The following is a 13921-nucleotide window of genomic DNA, read 5'->3' on the forward strand; positions in this document are numbered from 1 at the left end:
CTTTTTTTTTGGTTTTGGGATCACACCCGGCAGCACTCGGGTTACTCCTGGCTCTGTACTCAGAAATCGCTCCTGGCAGGCTCAGGAGACCACATGGGATGCTGGGATTCAAACCGCTGATCTTCTGCATGAAAGGCAAACAACTTACCTCCATGCTATCTCTCCAGCCCCAGCAACCAACTTTTATGAGGACTTGCTTCATTCATTCCTCATGGGGAACACACTTCGGAGTTCTGCAGTGAGCTCAAACTAAAGAAGGGTTTAGCTGCCCCCAACCACATTGTGCTAAGAATAATTCTAGCTCCACTCACCTGTGCCCACCAACATGCACAAATACTGCCAATACTGGAAATTAGTCATATGAAATAGACATATGAAATAGTCATATGAAATAGACATATAACCCTAATTATACCCAGTGTAGAGAAGCAGAGCCAATGACATTGAAAGTCATCCTGAAACACAGAACTCCAACAACCAATGAGAAGTAACAAGAAAGCAAGACAACAGCACTCATCTGAATCCCTCAGAGAGTTCCCTGGTATGAGGACATGAGTGGCAAATTAACTTACCCCTAGATGCAGCAGGTGTAATAGGGAAGCAAAGTAGAACCCACCATGCTTAGTGAGTGAAGAAAGTAGCTCAGAAAACTTGACCAGTACTAACCAACTAATAAACTATCAGATAAGGACTTCAGATATATTTCAACTTCCAAGGATGTTTAATGTATTCAGAGAAAAAAATGGTACAAATACAAGAAAGTATGAGGTTAAAATGAGAAAAACTGGGGCTGGAGAGATAGCACAGCATTTGCCTTGCAGGCGGCTGACCCAGGACAGACCTGGATGTGACTCCCTGCATCCCATATGGTCCCCTGAGCCAGAAGCGATTTCTGAGCGCAGAGCTGGGAGTAACCCCTGAGCACCACTGGGTGTGCCACCCCCCCCAAAAAAAAAAAGAAAAGAAAAAAGAAATGAGAAAACTAAAATCATTAGTGACAGAACTAAAGAGTTTTGTAGGGGCCAGAGAGATAGCAGGAAGGTAAAGCGTTTGCCTTGCATGCAGAAGGACAGTGGTTTGAATCCCGACATCCCATATGGTTCCCCGAGCCTGCCAGGAGCGATTTCTATGCGTAGAGCCTGGATTCACCCGTGAGCGCTGCTGGGTGTGACCCCAAAAAAAAATAAAAAATAAAAAGGGCCCGGAGAGATAGCACAGCGGTGTTTGCCTTGCAAACGGCCGATCCAGGACCAAAGGTGGTTGGTTCGAATCCCAGTGTCCCATATGGTCCCCCGTGCCTGCCAGGAGCTATTTCTGAGCAGACAGCCAGGAGTAACCCCTGAGCAATGCCGGGTGTGACCCAAAAACCAAAAAAAAAATAAAAATAAAAATAAAAAATAAAAAAATAAAAAAAAAGAATTTTGTAGGTGACATTTAATAAATCAATGGAAGATCTTGGCAGCAGAATAACAGCAGCTGATGATAACATCAAGCTCCAGGGGCAGAAACAATAGCACAGTGGGTAGGGCATTTGCCTTGCAAGCAGTTGACCTGGGTTTGATCCCATAAGGTCCCCGAGCCTGCCAGGAGTCATTTTTGAGGGCAGAGCTAGGAAGAGTATGTCCTCCCCCCCCAAAAAAAAAAAAAAAAAAAAACAAGCTACAAAATCGGATGCTGGAAACCTCTAGAAAACAACAAAAGATAAAGGAAAGTGTCAAAATCAATGAAAAAGCATGTGAGTGATAGGGGCTGAGTTCAAGAGATACAATGTAAGAATCGTCAAAGCACTGGAGGAATAAGAAAATGATTTTGACAGAGAAGCAGTAGTAAGAGAAATCACAACTGAGATGTTTCCAGAGCTTAGGAGCACCTGTGCCCAGATTCAAGAAGCCCAAAGAGGGAGCCAGAGAGAAATAGCATGGAGGTAAGGCATTTGCCTTTTATGCAAAAGGTCATTGGTTCAAATCTCGGCATCTCGTATGGTCACTTGAGCCTGCCAGGAGTGATTTCTGGGCGTGGAGCCAGGAGTAACCCCTGAGCAATTCCGGGTGTGCTCAGAAAACAAAAACAAAAACAAACAAACAACAGAAAAGAAGCCCAAAGAGTCCCATCCAAAAGAGACTCAAATGAAAATAATCTAAGACATGGTATAATCAGAACAAAAAAGACAGAGAGCTATAGAATATTGAAAGCAGCAAGATCAAAGAAGGAAATTACATAGAAATGGAGCTTCCTTAAAATTCATAGCAGAAAGGAGCCAGAGCAGTTGCGCAAGCGGTAGGGCATTTACCTTGAACGCGATAACCTAGGACAGACCGCGGTTGGATTTCCCACCCCTCCCCCGAGTTCCATGTGGTCCCTCAAGCCAGGAGCTACTTCTGAGTGCATAGCCAGAAGTAACCCCTGAGTGTCACCAGGTGTGGTCCAAAAACCAAAAACAATTATTTACAGCAGAAGGATTGACTAGAGAGATAGTATAGCAGCAGGTAAAGGCTCTTGTCTTGCACACATCCTACCCAGGTTCGATCCTTGGCACCCTATATGGTCCCCCAAATCCATCAGAAGTGATCAATGAGCATAGAGTCATGAGTAAGCCCTGAGCAATGCCAACTGTGCCTCCCCTGCCCCCAAGGAAAACATTCAGAGCAGAGGGGCTGTAGAAATAGTACAGTAGGTAGGACACTTATCTTGCATGAGCCCAGGCCAAGTTTGACTTCCAGAACCACATATGCTTCCTCAAACCCCACCAGGAATGTTTCCTGAATGGATTCAATAATAAGCCCTGAACACCAACAACTGTAGCCCAAAAACAAACAAACAAATAGATTGATTCACAGCATATTTATCAAGTGAAACTCTATATTGAGAAGAAAATGTTGGAGATAGTGAGGGGAAAAAAACCGCAATGATATAAACACCTCACCCAGAATACTCTACCTAGCTAGACTACCATTTAGATTTGAAGGAATAATGCAGAACTCCATGGATAAGCAACAGCTCAGGAATTTCATAGCCTTGAAATCCACATTTCAAGAAGCATTAAAGGGACTTCTTTTAGACATGACAAACCTCACAAACATGCATAACTTTAACACAATGATGGCAAAAAGCTCATTTATATCAACAATCTCACTCAATATCAATGGCCTAAATGTACCAATCAAGAGAAATGGAATGGCAGGATGGATCTTAAAACAGATTCCATCTTTCTGCTGCATCCAAGAAACATTTTAACTGTCAGAGAAAATATAGGCTCAAAGTCCAAGGCTTATTTTATAATAAATATAACGATATTTTCAAGCAAACAATTCTTTTCAAATGGCCATGTTGCCATACTTATATCAGACAAGATAGACTTTAAGTTTTAAAAAAGGTATATGAGTAGTTGTTAGGGAGATAGTAGAGCAGGCAGGGAGCTTACTTTTCATGAAGCTGACCCAGGTTTGATCTTTGGCACCCATATGGGTCCCCAAGCCCAGCCAAGAGTAACCCTTGAGAAGGCCTAGGAGTAAGTCCTGAGGACTTCCAGGTGTGGCCTGAAAACAAAAGAAAACAGAAGGGTATAAGGGAAAGAGATATGAAAGGGATATGAAGAACCCAGTCCTAAGCATTTATGTATCTAAAGAAGGACCATAAAAATATTTAATATAACTATTAAGAGTTCTGAAGGACAGTATTGACAGCCACATAATAGTAGTGGGAGACTTCAACACTGATCTATCACCTCTGGATAAATCAAGTAGACTAAAATTAAAGAGAAAAACACTGGCTTTGAAGAAATAAATGGAAGAGATGAGATGGCCCTAGCAGACATATCAAGGACTTTTCAATTCCCAAAGGTAGAATACACATTCTTCTCCAGTGCACATGTGACACTCTCTAAGGTGAACCATATGTGGTGCTCATTACTATTGTGTTGTCCTGAGCACTACTAATGTAACCCCAATTCCAAAAAGTAAAGTAAGATCAAATAAATTAGCTCCCTTCTTTCCTAAAAATATCCATCATGTTTTAAAAATATATAGATCAAACACTACTGAAATTTATATGGAATAATAAATTTCCCCCAAGAAATATTAAAGAAAAAGTTGGGAGACTTCCCTTTTCCCAACTTCAAACTATACTAAGGCCATATATATTACGAATCAAAATAGTGCAGTAGTGGACTAAGGATAGAATTTAAGGGCCCGGAGAGATAGCACAGCAGTGTTTGCCTTGCAAGCAGCCGATCCAGGACCAAAGGTGGTTGGTTCGAATCCCGGTGTCCCATATGGTCCCCCGTGCCTGCCAGGCGCTATTTCTGAGCAGACAGCCAGGAATAACCCCTGAGCATTGCCGGGTGTGGCCCAAAAACCAAAACAAAACAAAAAAAAAAAAGAATTTAAGACCAGTGAAATAGAATTGAGAGTCCAGAGATAGAACCCCAGCTATATAGACAGTTTTTGGTAAATCATACACCCAAAGTGATCATATACCCAAAAATGAATTCATGTCCTTTCTAATACCATGCACAAAAGTGAAATAGAAATATATTTAAAACCTTGATACAAAATCTGAATCAATAAATTATATGAGTGAAATATAGGTAAAACACTTGATGACATTAACTCTAGGGGCATCTTCAGAGATTCACTGCCATTAGCCAAGCTAATGGAAGCAAAGATAAGCCCATGGAATTACACCAAACTAAGAAACTACACCACAAAAAGAAATGGTGACTAGAATAAAAAGACACCTCACAAACTGAGAGAGAATATTTACCTATTATTTATCTGATAAAGAGTTAATATCCAAGATATCTAAAACTATGGTCAAATTTTACAGGAAAAAGAAGCCAACCAATCCCGTCAAAAATGGTGAAAGTTGGGGCCGGGCGGTGGCGCTAAAGGTAAGGTGCCTGCCTTCCCTGCGCTAGCCTCGGACGGACCGCAGTTCGATCCCCCGGTGTCCCATATGGTCCCCCAAGCCAGGAGCAACTTCTGAGCGCATAGCCAGGAGTAACCCCTGAGCGTTACCGGGTGTGGCCCAAAAACCAAAAAAAAAAATGGTGAAAGTCTAGGGCTGGAGCTATAGCACAATGATAGGGTGTTTTTTCCTTGCACGAGGCCAGCCAAAGACAGACATGGGTTCGATCCCCGGCATCCCATATAGTCCCCCGAGGCTGCCAGGAGCGATTTCTGAGCACAGAGCCAGAAGTAACTCCTGAGTGGCGCTGGGTGTAGCTCAAAAAAAGGTGAAAGACATGAACAAACTTCTCAAAGAAGACATGCAGATGATCAAAAAGTATGCGAAAAATGCTCTGCATCATTTATCATTAGACAAATGCATAACAGAAAAACAGTGAGATGTAATTTCACATTAGCAAGACTGGCACACATAGGAAAGAACAAAACCAACCAATGTTGGTGTGGATGAAGAGATACAAGGAGCCCTCATTCACTAATGGTAGGAGTATCAACTGGCCTGGCCTCTTTGAAAAACAATATGAACATACCTTAAAAAACTAGGAATTGGGGCCCGGAGAGATAGCACAGTGGCGTTTGCCTTGCAAGCAGCCGATCCAGGACCAAAGGTGGTTGGTTCGAATCCCGGTGTCCCATATGGTCCCCTGTGCCTGCCAGGAGCTATTTCTGAGCAGACAGCCAGGAGTCACCCCTGAGCACCGCCGGGTGTGGCCCAAAAACAAAACAAAAAAAAATATAGGAATTGGGGGCCGGAGATATAGCACAGTGATATTTGCCCTGCAAGCAGCCAATGCAGGACCTAAGGTGGTTAGTTTGAATCCCGGTGTCCCATATGGTCCCCCGTGCCTGCCAGGAGCTATTTCTGAGCAAATAGCCAGGAGTAACACCTGAGCACAGCAGGGTGTGGCCCAAAAACAAACAAAACAAAACCAAAGAAACAAACTAGGAATTGGAGCCGGAGAGATAGCGTGGAGGTAGGGCCTTGCATGCAGAAGGACTGTGGTTCAAATCCCGGCATCCATATGGTCCCCCAGGCCTGCCAGGAGCGATTTCTGAGCGTAGAGCCAGGAGTAACCCCTGAGTGCTGCCGGCTGTGACCCAAAAACAAAAAACTAAAACAAAACAAAACAAAAAAAAAACTAGGAATTGAGCTCCCACGTGACTAGCATTTTCACTCCTTGACATTACCGAAAGGACCCAAAATCTTTATTCAGAAAATCTCTCTACATATGTTCATTGCATCACTATTCACAATAGCCAGAATCTGGAAATTGCCCAAGTGTCCAAGCACAGATGAGTGGCTAAAGAAGCCATGGTACATGTGCACAATGGAATACTAACTGGCTGTACAAAAATATGAAGGCATGACATCTGATGCTACATGAATGGGTCTGAAGAGTGTCATGCTGATTGAAGTGAGTCAGAGGTAGGAAGGAAGGAAGGAAGGAAGGAAGGAAGGAAGGAAGGAAGGAAGGAAGGAAGGAAGGAAGGAAGGAAGGAAGGAAGGAAGGAAGGAAGGAAGGAAGGAAGGAAGGAAGGAAGGAAGGAAGGAAGGAAGGAAGAGAGGAGGGAGGGAAGGAAGGGAGAAAGAAAGAAAGAAAGAAAGAAAGAAAGAAAGAAAGAAAGAAAGAAAGAAAGAAAGAAAGAAAGAAAGAAAGAAAGAAAGAAAGAAAGAAAGAAAGAAAGAAAGAAAGAAAGAAAGAAAGAAAGAAAGAAGAAAGAAAGAAAGAAAGAAAGAAAGAAAGAAAGAAAGAAAGAAAGAAAGAAAGAAAGAAAGAAGAAAGAAAGAAAGAAAGAAAGAAAGAAAGAAAGAAAGAAAGAAAGAAAGAAAGAAAGAAAGAAAGAAAGAAAGAAAGAAAGAAAGAAAGAAAGAAAGAAAGAAAGAAAGAAAGAAAGAAAGAGGCCCGGAGAGATAGCACAGCGGTGTTTGCCTTGCAAGCAGCTGATCCAGGACCAAAGGTGGTTGGTTCGAATCCCGGTGTCCCGTATGGTCCCCCGTGCTTGCCAGGAGCTATTTCTGAGCAGACAGTCAGGAGTAACCCCTGAGCACTGCCGGGTGTGGCCCAAAAACCAAAAAAAAAAAAAGAAAGAAAGGAAGGAAGGAAGGAAGGAAGGAAGGAAGGAAGGAAGGAAGGAAGGAAGGAAGGAAGGAAGGAAGGAAGGAAGGAAGGAAGGAAGGAAGGAAGGAAGGAAGGAAGGAAAAAGAAAGAAAGAAAGAAAGAAAGAAAGGAAGGAAGGAAGGAAGGAAGGAAGGAAGGAAGGAAGGAAGGAAGGAAGGAAGGAAGGAAGGAAGGAAGGAAGGAAGGAAGGAAGGAAGGAAGGAAGGAAGGAAGGAAGGAAGAAGAAAGAAAGAAAGAAAGAAAGAAAGAAAGAAAGAAAGAAAGAAAGGAAGGAAGGAAGGAAGGAAGGAAGGAAGGAAGGAAGGAAGGAAGGAAGGAAGGAAAAGAAAGAATAAGAGAAGAGAAAAAAGAAAAGGAGAACAAGAGGGGAATGAAAAGAAAGAAAAAGAAAAGGGGAAGAGGAAAAAAGAAAAGAGATAAAGAAAGTGCGGAGAAATAGCACAGCGGCATTTGCCTTGCAAGCAGCTGATCCAGGACCTAAGGTGGTTGGTTCAAATCCCGGTGTCCCATATAGTCCCCTGTGCCTGCCAGGAGCTATTTCTGAGCAGACAGCCAGGAGTAACCCCTGAGCACCGCCGGGTGTGGCCCAAAAACCAAAAGAAAGTGAAAGGGAGAGAAAGAAGAAAAAGAGAAAGAAAAATAAAAGAAAGAGGAAGAGAAAGGAAGAAAGGAAGAAAGAAAAAAGCAAAAAGTAAAGAAAGAAAAGGGGGAAAGGGAGGCTGCTACTGGATCCAGACGATCCCACATGCCAGGATTCCTGCTCCTCTCCTACGGGTATGGCTGGGAATTTGGGCAGACAGCTGGCCAATGGCCTCCTGGGCTGACCACTTAATCCAGGAGACCGAGGTCTCCCCATGCCAAACTGGTCTTCAGGGCCAGGTTTGGCAACTGGGCTCTGAGGGAGAGGGAGGAGGAGGGAAACTCCTCCCGTATTCATACTGGACCCCCTGCAGCAGTGTCTTTTCTTACTAATACTCATTTTTATAACCGCGTGGGCACAAAGACAAATACACTTTTTGTGTGTGGTTTTTGGGTCACACCCAGCAGTGCTCAGGGGTTATTCCTGGCTCCATGCTCAGAAATTGCTCCTGGCAGACACGGGGGACCATATGGGATGCCGGGATTCAAACCGATGACCTTCTGCATGAAAGGCAAATGCCTTACCTCCATGCTATCTCTCTGGCCCTGACAAATATATTTTTTAAGCATTATCTAAAAATGTTCTTCATTCTAGACGGTCTATGAAAGGAAACGAAATACCAAAGATTTGGATGATAACACTCAAATAGATCTTTAAAGTCAGTCTTTATGGATGTGACTTTCCCTACTGACTCCAAGCCGAAATCACAAACAACTCATATATATATATATATATATATATATATATATATATATATATATATATATATATATATATATATATATATATAGTGTATATATAGTGTATATATAGTGTATATATATACATAGTATATATATTGTATATAGCCCCTGTCATGTATTGCCTCTCCCCTATCCCTGTAACTCCTCTATCCCCTCATTTTTCAATCCTTTGGATCCATAATATCCTAGGCTTCGGCTTAGGGACTGAACAAAAACAGGGAGCAAGTGTTACAGAAGACTGAACACCACAACAACGATGGATAGGAACCTCTAGAACCTAGAGACTCTATCCTAGACCCTGACCTATAACCTGCGCAAATACTAAGATCACTAGCTACAGTGGCTTGATTTTCTCACACACAACTGAGAGGAAACTTTCCTGGCATCACAAAAAAGCCTTTGGGATGGGGTAATGAGTATATATGGAGCCAGGGGTTGATCCCATGATGGTATGATTCAAGGATGGAGAAACCCTGAATCTCTTAGCCGCGGGAATTCCCTTTCTTCCCCAATGCTTACTGTGCCCATGCAAAAAAAAAAGTGGGGGAACACCAAATCCTACCACTCCAGCACACCCATACGTTTTCTTGTTTTGTTTTGATTTGTTTGTTTTTGACTTTATTTTCCTTCTCTTTTTTCTTCCACTTTTCTCATTCTTTTTCACTCTTGTGGTTATTATTTAGAGATTTGTTTTTATTTTTATTTGCTGGGTTCATTTTTTTCTTTTTTCTTCCATTTTTCTTTTTTTCTCTCTCTTCTTTTTTTTTTTTTTTTTTGGTAGTTGTCACCAATTTTTTTCTCCCCTTTTTCTTATCCTTTTTATCTCCAATGACAGTGGAATAGGTGCTCAATCTACAACAAGCTGTAAAGTGGAGACCAGTTGCACTAGCATACTGGGGGGTAGAGGAGGGAGATATGGGATGCATACTGGGAACAGGAGCGGAGGGAGGACAGCACTGGTGGTGGGAATGCCCCTCATTCATTGTCACTATGTACCATAAATGATGCAGTGAAAGATTTGTAATGCACTTTGGTCACAATAAAAATTAAAAAAGAAAGAAAGAAAGGGAAAGGGCTAGAGAGATAGCACAGCAGTAGGGCATTTGCCTTGCAGGCCACGGACTCAGAAAGGCCCTGGGTTCAATTCCCAGCACCTGATATGGTCCTCTGAGCCTGCCAGGAGTGATTTCTGAGCGCAAAGAGCCAGGAGTAACCCCTGAGTACCGCCGGATGTAACCCCAAAACCAAAAAAAAAATTCAGCTGGTTTGTTGCAACTTGGCAAGAACTGGAGGGTTTCAGGGCTGAGGTAAATAGGAGAAGGCAAATGCACTGTTGTCCTCATCTGTGTATAAGTAGGAACAGGCCAGAACAGGCTGTAGGTTGGAAAATTGAAAAGGTCAAGAACAAAAACCTGTGTGGGGGAGTGATGAGGTGAACTGCAGGTAATGTGAAGGCAGTGGTGGTGGGTCTTACACATTATAATACTTACACTTTAAACACAAGTTTGTTAAGGAGGTGGCAAGGGCTGCCAGGAGACCTCAGGACATTGGTGGTGGGTTTGGGGTAAACCTGAAATAGACTGAAACTATAAGCCGTGTACTCTGATGAATAGGACTGTCAAACAGTGTCTCCATTTTAATACTTATGTTTTAAGTCCTTGAAGAATAAAATAGCAGTGGAAATCTTCACAACATTGGAATGAACAGTGACCTACTAGAAGCAACCCCGAATGCACAGGCCAGCAGAACTCAAACATACATAAACGAGGCCCTTTTCATAGGGTCACACCAGGGCTTTGCAAGCAGGTGTTCTGGGCTCCATCCCATAGGGACCCCAACGCCATTGGGAGCAATCACAAAATAAAAATTTAAACACACAAAAGGACCGATATCAAGTGCTAGACATTGTGTAGCTCAAAAGATAATCAACAGAGTGAATAGCATAGCTATGGAACATGGCCAAATCTCTGTTCATTGAGGAGGGAAACAGCTTTGAGCCCACAGAGAACAAGAGCTGGGTCAAGGTTGCCTGATATACCCAGGGAGTGCATTGGGCTGATTTGGAGACAGCTGTCGACTTGCAGTGTAACCTTGGTAACCCGGGATGGACTCCAAGTGTGCACATGTCCTTGAGGTAGATAAGATGGTACTTTGCAAAATATCATGCTTGAGAATCTCTGCTTCCATTCTCTCCTGCCAGTGGTTTGCAAATGTCCCATCTCCAGCAGATACTCTAGAAAACATACCCCTGATTTTTGTTCTGAGCCCAGTCTTTGCAACAATGTGGGACATAGTCCCCCTTATAAAAACTAATGTCAGGGGCAGTAGAGTGATAGTACAGTGGGTATGGCATTTGCCTTGCACAGGATGACTCAAGTTTGATCCATGTGAACCCTCAAGCACTACCAGGAGTGATTTCTAAGTGCAGAGCCAGGAGTATCCCCTGAGCATTGCCTGGTGTGCCCCAAAAACAAAAACAGAAAACTATCCCCAAGGTTGGGATAGTTCCTTGGGAAAAACTGTTTAGGTCTCTTAGAATATGATTAGGCAAGGGTCAGAGTGACACTACAGCAAGTAGTGTATTTGCTTGTATGTGGCCAACCTGGGTTTGATCCTTGGCATTCCATATGGTTCTCCAGAGCACAGCCAGAAGTGATTCCTGAGTGCAAAGTGTGACCTAAAAGCAAACAAAAAGTATGATCAAGCAAGCTATAATACATCCAAAAAAGACTGTAATAGACAACAAGGCCAGAAATAAATGCACCCAGGAAAGAACAAAGTAAAATAGTTTGGGTCTTTTAAGTGTAGAGGACAATATGCGTAAGAATAGAACAGGAAATTGTCACAAAATTATTTCATACTTTTGGGCAGGAGAGATAACACAACAGTAGGGTGTTTTCCTTGCACGCAGCTGATCCAGGAGGGATGATGGTTCAAATCCCAACATTCCATATGGTCCCCCGTGCCTGCCAGGAGCAATTTCTAAGCATAGAACCAGGAGTAACCCCTGAGCACCACTGGCTGTGACCCAAAAAAACAAAAATAAATATTACTCCATACTTTTCCACAATCGTGGTTTTGTTGTTGTTGTTGTTGTTGTTTTTGGGAGGCCACACCCATTTGACGCTCAGGGGTTACTCCTGGCTAGGTGCTCAGAAATCGCTCCTGGCTTGGGGGGACCATATGGGACACTGGAAATGAGGTCTGTCCTAGGCTAGCTCTTGCAAGGCAGACGCCTTACCTCTGGCGCCACCACTCTGGCCCACTCCATACTTTTAAAAGTGCCTGCTGATTGGCCCAGTGAAACACCCCAGTCTCTGCCCTCCATGTACCACTGAATGCTGGTGTGCTTACTAATTGTCCTTAATGTCTCTGACAACTGAAACGATGACTCACATGTAGGGATCTAGTGAGGGGGGCATTGAAGAAATGGATGGCCTGTGAGGGCCCTTGAGGCTTCCCAGGGGATCCTAAAGCTTAGAAAGTCTTTGTGTACACTTCTAGTCTATACAGTACTGGACATACTTGCCATAGCAATTAGGCAAGAAAAGGATACAAGGACATCAGATAGGAAAGGAAGAAGTTAAACTATCACTATTTACAGGTGATACTATACTGTATTTAGAAAATCCTAAAAGCTTCTAGTAACATACATTTGTATTGTAGAGTGTCAGGTTACAAATTGAATATGTGGTAGCCAACCGGCACATCAGGTGGCCTAGCCACAGCATTCAGGGCACGGGCATGGACTGCCAGGCTGTGAGGAGGAGGGAGGCAGGTGTCTGGCACCGAGAAGCCACCAGCGGCACAGCCCAGGTGTTGGCTTTGCTCCCACTAACTCTTTGACTCAGGAACGAGAGACCAAGAGGGCTCAGGATGGACTAGAAGTGGTGCACTCTTTTTTTGTTTTTTGTTTTGTTTGTTTTTGTTTTGTTTTTGGGTCACACCCGGCAGTGCTCAGGGGTTACTCCTGACTCTATGCTCAGAAATCACTCCTGGCAGGCACGGGGCACCATATGGGATGCCGGGATTCGAACCACCGACCTTCTGCATGCAAGGCAAGCACCTTACCTCCATGCTATCTCTCCAGCCCTGGAAAAACTGGTTAATCAGAGTTTCTTTCTAATACCATGCACAAAAGTCAAATAAAAATGGCTTAAAGATCTTGATATTAGACCCAAATTCATGTTTTCAGAGGAAAACATAGGAAGAACCCTCCATCACAGTGAAGCTAACGGCATTTTCAAGGATGAAACACCACTGACCAAGCAAGTGGAAGCAAAGATAAACAATGTGACTACATTAATCAGAAATTTCTGCAGCTTGAAGGAAATGATGACTAGGATACAAAGATTGTCCATGAAACAAACAAAAAAAGTGGAGCCGGAGCGATAGCACAGTGGTAGGGCATTGCCTTGCATGCCAGGACAGACCCCAGTTCAATTTCTGGCATCCCATATGATCCCCCGAGCCTGCCAGGAGCGATTTCTGAGTGCAGAGTCAGGAGTACCCCTGAGCACTGCCGCTGTGACCCCCCAAAAAAAGTTTTCCACAAAACAGAAAATTTATTACCCAAAACCCATCTGATAAGAGATTAATATCCAAGATATATAAGGTACTGGTAGAGCTTAATAAGAAAAAATATCTGGAGCTGAAGCACTAGCACAGTGGGTAGGGCATTTGCCTTGCACACAGCCAATCCGAGTTTGATCCCAGCATTCCATATGGTCTCCTAAGCCCACGAGGAGTGATTTATGAGTGCTGAGCCAGGACTAACCCCTGAGCACCTCCAGATATGGCCCAGAAACAAAAATAAAAAGAAAATATTCCAACCATATCAAAAATTGTGGAGAAGAGACGAATAGAAACTTCCTCAAAGAAGACATACAGATAGCCAAACGGCAGATGAAAAATAGTTTGCAACAGGGAAATGCGAATCAGAACTAAAATGAGATATCATTTCACATCACAGAGACTGGCACATATCACAAGAACAAGTAGTGCTGGGGTGGATGGGGAGAAAGGGACTCTCATTCACTGCTGGTGGGAATATAGATTGGTCCAGCCTTTTTAGAAAACATTATGAACATTCCTCAAAAAAAAAAAACAAACAGAAATTGAGCTTCCATGTGACCCAGAAATATTCCCTAGGGATCCAAAAATGCAATACTGAAAAACACTCCTATGTTCATTGCAATGCCATTTACAATAGCCAGAGTCTAAAAACAACCCAAGCCCCAGAAAACAGATGTGTGGATAAAGAAACAGTGGTACATATGCACCATGGAATACTATGTAGTTGTCAGGAAAAATGCAGTCATAAAATTTGCTTATACAAAAAAAATTTTTGCTTATACATGAATAAACAGGAAAAGTATCATGCTGAGTCAGAGAGAAAGACAGACATAGTACTCATTTGTGGGATATATATAAAACAGATAGTATGGTAATAAT

The sequence above is a fragment of the Suncus etruscus genome, chromosome X, assembly GCF_024139225.1.
Source record: "Suncus etruscus isolate mSunEtr1 chromosome X, mSunEtr1.pri.cur, whole genome shotgun sequence".
Classification (NCBI taxonomy): Eukaryota; Metazoa; Chordata; class Mammalia; order Eulipotyphla; family Soricidae; genus Suncus; species Suncus etruscus.